This window comes from Marmota flaviventris, chromosome 2, assembly GCF_047511675.1.
Source record: "Marmota flaviventris isolate mMarFla1 chromosome 2, mMarFla1.hap1, whole genome shotgun sequence".
Classification (NCBI taxonomy): Eukaryota; Metazoa; Chordata; class Mammalia; order Rodentia; family Sciuridae; genus Marmota; species Marmota flaviventris.
The window spans coordinates 179,994,091-180,001,612 of record NC_092499.1 but is presented as its reverse complement, the minus strand read 5'-3'; the positions used below and the strand labels follow the sequence as shown (position 1 = coordinate 180,001,612).

At 37.7% G+C, this 7,522-nt stretch overlaps 1 non-coding gene across 1 annotated transcript; it reads right to left on the bottom strand.

Annotated features, from left to right (window-relative positions):
* Positions 1-1,453: 1,453 nt before the first annotated feature.
* Positions 1,454-1,555, bottom strand: LOC114100618 (small nucleolar RNA U13). The gene has a single exon (XR_003584111.1). It is a non-coding gene; the product is annotated as a small nucleolar RNA U13 (small nucleolar RNA).
* Positions 1,556-7,522: the final 5,967 nt, after the last annotated feature.

Below are 7,522 nucleotides of genomic sequence, written 5' to 3'. Positions count from 1 at the left end.
GTTTCTTGTCTTGTCCTCCCTCAGGCTGTCCTTCATATTATTGCCAGTAATACTTCTGAAGTATAGAATCTGTTCATACCCTTCCTTACTTAAAATCCTTTAGTGGCTTCTGTTTTGAACTGAATTGTTTCCTCCAAAATTCATATGTCAAGGTCCTAACCTTATATCTTATAACCTTATAACAGTATTTGGAGGCAGGGTCTTTTTTAAAAATATTTTTTAGTTGTCAATGGACATTTATTTTATTTATTTATATATGGTGCTCAGAATCAAACCCACTGTCTCACACATGCTAGGCAAGCTCTCTACCACTGTGCCACAACTCCAGCCCTAGGAGGTAGGGTCTTTAAAGGGGTAATTAAACTAAAATGAGATCTTTAAGATGAGCCCTACTCCAATCTGATTGCTGTCTTTATAAGAAAGAAAATGTGGACATAGACACATACAGAGGGAAGCCAGTGTGAAGATATAGGAGGATATAGCCATCTGCAAGCCAAGAAGTGAGGCCTTAGAAGAAATCAAATCTCCCAACAACCTGATCTTAGACTTCTTCTCCTTTCTCCTTCTCCTCCTCCTCCTCCTCCTCCTTCTAACATTTTTAATGCTTTTTATTGTAGTAACATAATAGTCAGGGTATATGCACATATTATAAGTACTGAATTTTTAAAAAAATTTTTAATTTGTTATAGATGACAACAGAATGCATTATTGATCTTAGACTTCTGACCTCAACACTGTGAGAAAGTACAGTTCCATTGTTTAAGCTACCCAGTCTGTGGCACATTGTGATGGCAGTCCTAGAAGACTAATACAAGTTCCCAGTGCCTACTAGAAGCTAGGCTACATGAGATATACCTCCTCCATTAATGTGTGAGGTCCTGGAAAAGACAGACTATCTTATTTTCTTTGTATCCTCAGACTCAATCTTACTGGTATACTAACAGGCCTCAACTAAGGATAGGTGGAGACAAAGGTGGTAAGGGAAACTGTTCTATGTCTTCATGGTCTCTCTCTCTGCAGATGAAGAACCAGATTCATCCTCTTTGTCAGGGCCTCAGCCTGGAAGCTTCCTTGTCTAATATTAAAATTAAGAAAGGGCTGAACCCTTGCAAATCAGGACACTGAGACTATGATACATGACTTTCAGCTGCCTCCTTTACGTCCCTTCTCCTCTAGCCTCCAGTTTCTTCTTCACTGGGTTCCTCAGGGTCCCAGTTCCATCTGAACATTGATGTGGTCAAGTTTCAATCTAATTCCTGGAGAAGGCAGGGAGTCTCATTCTCTCCCCCTACTCTCTTTTTCCTCTGTGTGGTTCTTGTTCTCTCCTACCACATAAGGGCTTCCTTATGCAACCAGGGTAGAAAGGTATGGCAGTTCAAGCTTTCACAGTCCCATTTTAGCAACCCTAGTGGAAAATATTTCTTTCTTTCTTTTTCTTTTTTTTTTTTTTTCACGTCAGACGGGTAATGTGCTGATGTCGTAACAAGGTTTAGAGGGAGGCACATCTCACACAAGAGCGTGAATACCCAATCATCACGCTTATGAACCGAAGGATCAAAATATTTCTTTCTTATGAGAAAAGCCTCTAACTTTGGGTCAATGACTGTTCCTTGGACCAACTACTTTTGCCAGGGTAGGAAAGAACTATTTGTCTAAGTTTGAGGCAAACTTTCATATTTCTGCCTGCCACCACTCATATTTTTTGGCTAGTGGTGATGGGGTGGTAGGATCTGCCCAGATTTATTAGCTACAACACATGTTACAGTAAATGTTGACACAGATTCATACATAAATGTCCATAGTAGCTTTATAAAAGCCAGAAACTGGAAATGACTCAGATGTCTATCACTAAATGTCAACAGGTAATATCCCAGTGGCTCAGATGGCTGAAGCAGGAGGATCACAAGTTCAAAGTCAGCCTTAGGAATTTAGAGAGGCCCTAAGCAACTTAGAAAAACCCTTATCAAAATAAAAAAAAAATGGGGGGGGGGGCAGCTGGGGATTGGCTCAGTGGTTAAGTGCCCCTGGGTTCAATCCCTGGTATTAAAAAAAAAAAAAGTTACCGAGACGTGTACTTGAAATGGGTTTATTTATTGTACATAAATTATGCCTCAATAAAAGTTATCTTATGTCTATGTAAAGTGAGGGCTGAGACACTGTGATGACAATCACAATATTGATCTTTCAGGATAAAGCCCCAGATCCCTCTTTAGTTGGGACTCGAACTGGCCCTGCAACCCTAACTTTAATGTGTCCTCCTCTCCTGTATCATGGCTTCCCACTTTAAAGGCACTTCCTTAAAAATTCCAAGCTGTCTTCCTGGCTCTGAGTCTCCACAGGTGTTGCTCCCCTGCCCAGCAGAGTCCACCAGGCAAGCAGCTCTTCCTCTAGGACGCAGCCCAAACTCTCATCCTGCTGCCTTTCTAGATGCCTTCAGGCACAATGTACTAATTCCTCTTCTCTCTGGTCAGACTCTAAACATCCCATTGTTTTTATTTCTTTGCACATCCACTCCTCTACCAAACTATGAACTCCTGAGGGCAGGCATGAAAGAAGTTTCTTCCCTAGACATAAGCTTAGTGATGTTTGAAACATTTGTAAAATAGAGATTAAGCAGAAACTCCTTAATTGCTTACTACCCAGCAGAAACTGTGTCAGCATTTTTTAAATTAATTAATTTATTTTAATTAGGTATATACAACAGCAGAATGCATTTTGATTCATTGTACACAGTTGCAGCACAACTTTACATTTCTGTAGTTATACACAATGTAGTGTCACACCATTCAGTCATACATGTACCTAGGTAATGATGTCCATCTCATTCCACCATCTTTCCTGCCACCATGAACCCTCCCTATCTTCCCTCCCCTTTGCCCAATCAAAGTTCCTCCATTTTCTTCATACTCCACCCCCCCCTTATGAATCAGCATCCACTTATCAGAGAGAACATTTGGCCTTTGGATTTAGGGGATTGGCTTACTTCACTTAGCATGATATTCTCCAACTCTATCCATTTACCTGAAAATGCCATAATTTTATTCTCTTTTAATGCTGAGTAATATACCATTGTGGGTATATATACCATAGTTTCTTTATCCATTCATCTATTGAAGGGCATCGAGGTTGGTTCCACAGTTTAGGTATTGTGAATTAAGCTGCTATGAACATTGATGTGGCTGCATTACTGTAGTATGCTGATTTTAAGTCTTTGGGTTATAGACCAAGGAGTGGGACAGCTGGGTCAAATGGTGGTTCCATTCCAAGTTTTCTAATGAATCTCCATACTACTTTCCAGATTGGTTGCACCAATTTGCAGTCCCACCAGCAATGTATGAGTGCACCTTTCTCCCCACATCCTCGCCAATATTTATTGTTGTCTGTATTCTTGATAGCTGCCATTATTACTGGTGTGAGATGAAATCTTAGAGTAGTTTTGATTTGCATTTCTCTAGTTAGTAGAGATGCTGAACATTTTTTCATATATTTGTTGATTGAATGTATATCTTTTTCTGAGAAGTGTCTGTTCAGCTCGTTAGCCCATTTATTGATTTTTTTTTTTTTTTGGTGTTAAGTTTTTTGAGTTCTTTATATATCCTTTACATATCCTAGAGCGTGCACGCAAACGCATGCACACACACACACACACACACACACACACACACACACACATATATATGCTCTATCTGACATGTGTGTGGCAAAAATTTGCTCCCAAAGTATGGACTCTCTGTTTACTTCATTGATTGCTTTGTTTGCTGAGAAGAGGCTTTTTAGTTTGAATTCATCCCATTTATTAATTCTTGATTTTAGTTCTTGTGCTTTAGGATTCTTGTTAAGTAAGTCGGGGCCTAATCCAACATGATGAAGATTTGGGCCTTTTTCCTCTATTAGGCACAGGATCTCTGAATTCTAGATACTAATTCCTAGATCCTTGATCCAGTTTGAGTTGAGTTTTGTGCATGATGAGAGATAGGAGTATACTAGCATTTTTTACTTCCTGTTTGGGACTAATTATTCTCTGGCCGTGACATCATTGTTTCAGAAAAAAAATTAAAATCTGAGAGTACAATCCAGCCATGTTTCCCCTTTCTCAAACAATATCCTAATAATTTAGTTTATTATGAAGAGCTTTCCTGCTAATTATTAAGTCCATATGTATTTCAATGAAAATTTAATTCCTGTTTACTTCATTCACACTCAATTCATCAAATTTTACTTTCAAGAGCTGTTTGATGTTCAAAAAGCCATTAGAGCCCCCATAATGCCCATTTTGGAGAAAAAGGATAATGGGTAAAATTAAACAGAACCAAAGTTAATAAAATCCTCAGAATTAAGCAGAATCTTAATGGGGAAAGCTATGCTACACTGTTTTGGCTTTTTAGACTCCAAGTAAGGCTATGTTGACTGGAGAGGCCCTCACATCTCCATTATATGTTTTCTCCCAAGAGACTGTGAGGAGATGAGAAAAAGAAGAGTTGATAGCACAGAAATGTTTGGCATTCTGTTTCCAGCAGTATTTCTACTTAGATTTTCTGGAAACCCTCTGCTTTCTAGTCCCTAAAATTGCTGACTCAAACATCATAAATATTATTTTAAATGTACATTGAGCACTTAAGAAAGTAAAAGTTCAGGATATTTCTGCCTTTCTGTCTGACTCTGTCCAGAGGAAAAAAAATACACAGTTACCTAAAACTGGAGGAGAAACACAAATTGAATAGATAGGGAAGTGAAGGACATTATTTATTAACTAATCAAGAATATGGTATTTGGATAGATATACAGGGATAGAGAATGAAGCAGGGAATTGGAATTCAGATACCCAGGAAGAACTCGAACCTTCAGTGAAAAAATAAACTAGAGTTTTCTATCATCATAGAGATGATGGTGCTTTATTTAACCTTGCTCTGCATAAAAAGATCTTTCTCAAGAATTTGTTACTCTCAGATAAGTTTGAAGATCATATTCACATGCTTTTAGAGCCTTCAAGCCAAAATTTTTACATAGAAAGTGGTCTTACATGGAGGCATTTGACAAGAACAAATACTAATCTTCCCTAGAAGAACCCAGCTTCAACCCAGGTCACACAAAATTCAGACAAATAACTACCAAGATGTGTTCTTAGCCATCATAAAATATAACTTAAAAGTGAAAAATCTGTCTGGTGCAGTACTGCATGTCTCTTATCCCAGTGACTCAGATGGCTGAGGTTGGAAGATCACAAGTTTGAGGCTAGCCTTGACAACCTTGTCTTTTAAAAAAAGGCACCCTACCCTATAGTAGAGTGCCCCTGAGCTCAAGTCCCAGTACCATGAAGAGAAAAAAAGGAAAAATAAAAGTAAAATTCCAACAAAAAATTTCACAATAAGTGAATCAGCCCAGGAACTGTTTATAAATCTGGAACAGAAAAAATAGGAGATACACCTATAATACTTTGTCATACCATCTAGCAAGGATGCAATCAGAGGCTTCTAGGATAATGTAAAAAACAAAACAAAACAACAAATTTCTGGGGCCAGCGCAGTGGTACACACCTGTATTCCCAGTGGCTCTGGAAGCTGAGGCAGGAGGATCACATCTTCAAAGCCAGCCTCAGAAACTTCGCAAGGCTCTAGGGGCTGGGGATATGGCTCAAGCGGTAGCGTGCTTGCCTGGCATGCGTGCAGCCCGCGTTTGATCCTCAGCACCACATACAAACAAAGATGTTGTGTCCGCAGAGAACTGAAAAATAAATATTAAAAAAAATTCTCTAAAAATAAAAGAAACTTAGCAAGGCTCTAAACAACTCTGTAAGACCCTGACTCTAAATAAAATCCCCCCCAAAAAAGGGTGGGGGGCTTTGGATATGGCTCAGTGGGTAAGTTCAATCCCTGGTACCAACAAACAAAAAACTCTAGAAACTGCATAAAGAAGTTCTCAATGAACTTCTTCAACTGGGACAACTGGAGTGTTGATAGAAATAATAATGGCAATGGATTAAAATTAATTCCTCGAGTATACTTAAATCCTTGAGCTCATAATGAAATTTTAAATTTCATTTTATTTTAATTTTTTAAAGATTTTTTTAATTGGTTCATTATGACTGTACATAATAGTGGGTTTCATTGTTATGTATTTGTACATGCAATTACATAATTTATTTCCATAAATTACATAATTTATTTCCATAGTACCTCCCCTTTCCCTTCTCCTGGTCCATTTCCTCTACTTAGTAGTCTCCCTTCCATTTTCCTGAATTCCCTCCCTTTTGTTCTTTTTTTCTCTCTAGCTTCCACATATGAGAGAGAAAATATATGACCCTTGACTCTGAGTCTGGCTTATTTCACTAAACATAATGCTCTCGCATTCCATTCATAGGTGAATGACATAATTTTGTTCTTCTTCATGGCTAAGTAAAACTCCATTGTGTATATATATATATATATATACCACATTTTCTTTATCCATTCATCTGTTGACAGTCACCTAGGCTGATTCCATAATTTTTCTATTCCTATAGTATGCTGACTTTAATTCTTGTGGATAAATATCAAAGAATGGAATAACTGGGTCATGGTAATTCTATTCCTAGTTTTTTTAAAAACCTTCACACTGGTTTCCATTGTAGTTGTACTAATTTACAACCCCATAATGTATAAGAATTCCTTTTCACCTACATCTTCACCAGCATTTATTACATTTCTATTCTTTTTAAAAATGTATTTATTCATTCTAATTTGTTATGCATGATAGCAGAATGCATTTCAATTCATAGTACACATATAGAGCATAATTTTTCATGTCTCTGGTTGTATACAAAGTAGAGTCACACCATTTGTGTCTTCATACATGTACTTAGGGTAATGATGTCCATCTCATTCCACCATCTTTCCTACCTCCATATCCCTCCCTCCCCTTTGCCCTATCTAAAGTTCTTCCATTATATTTCTATTCTTGATGACTGCCATTCTAACTGGAATGAGATGAAATCTTAATGTAATTTTGATTTGTATTTCCATGATTACTAAAAATATTGAACATTTTTGTTTATGTTCATTGTCTATTTGTATTTCTTCTTTTGAGAGGTGTCCATTTATTGATTGGATTATTTGTTTTTGGTGGTTGCATTCTTTATATATTCTGGATATTAATCATCTGTTGGAAGACTAGCTGGCAAAGACTTCTCCCATTCTGCTCTCTTCACACTTTTAATTATCTCCTTAGCTCTGCAGAAGCTTTTAAATTTGATGCCATACCATTTGTTGATTCTTCTTTTTTTTTTTTTTTTTGTTACTGGGGATTGAACCCAGGGACACTTAACCTCTGTGCCCCATCCTCAGCCCTTTTTATATATATTTTATTTAGATACAGGGTCTCACTAAGTTGCTTAGGGCCTCACTAAGTTGCTGAGACTGGCTTTGAACTCAGAATCCTCCTATCTCAGTCTCCTGAGCTGCTGGGATTATAGGCGTGCACCTGCAATTTGTTGATTCTTAATGTTATTTCCTGAGCTTCAGGAGTCCTATTGAGGGATTTGTTGCCT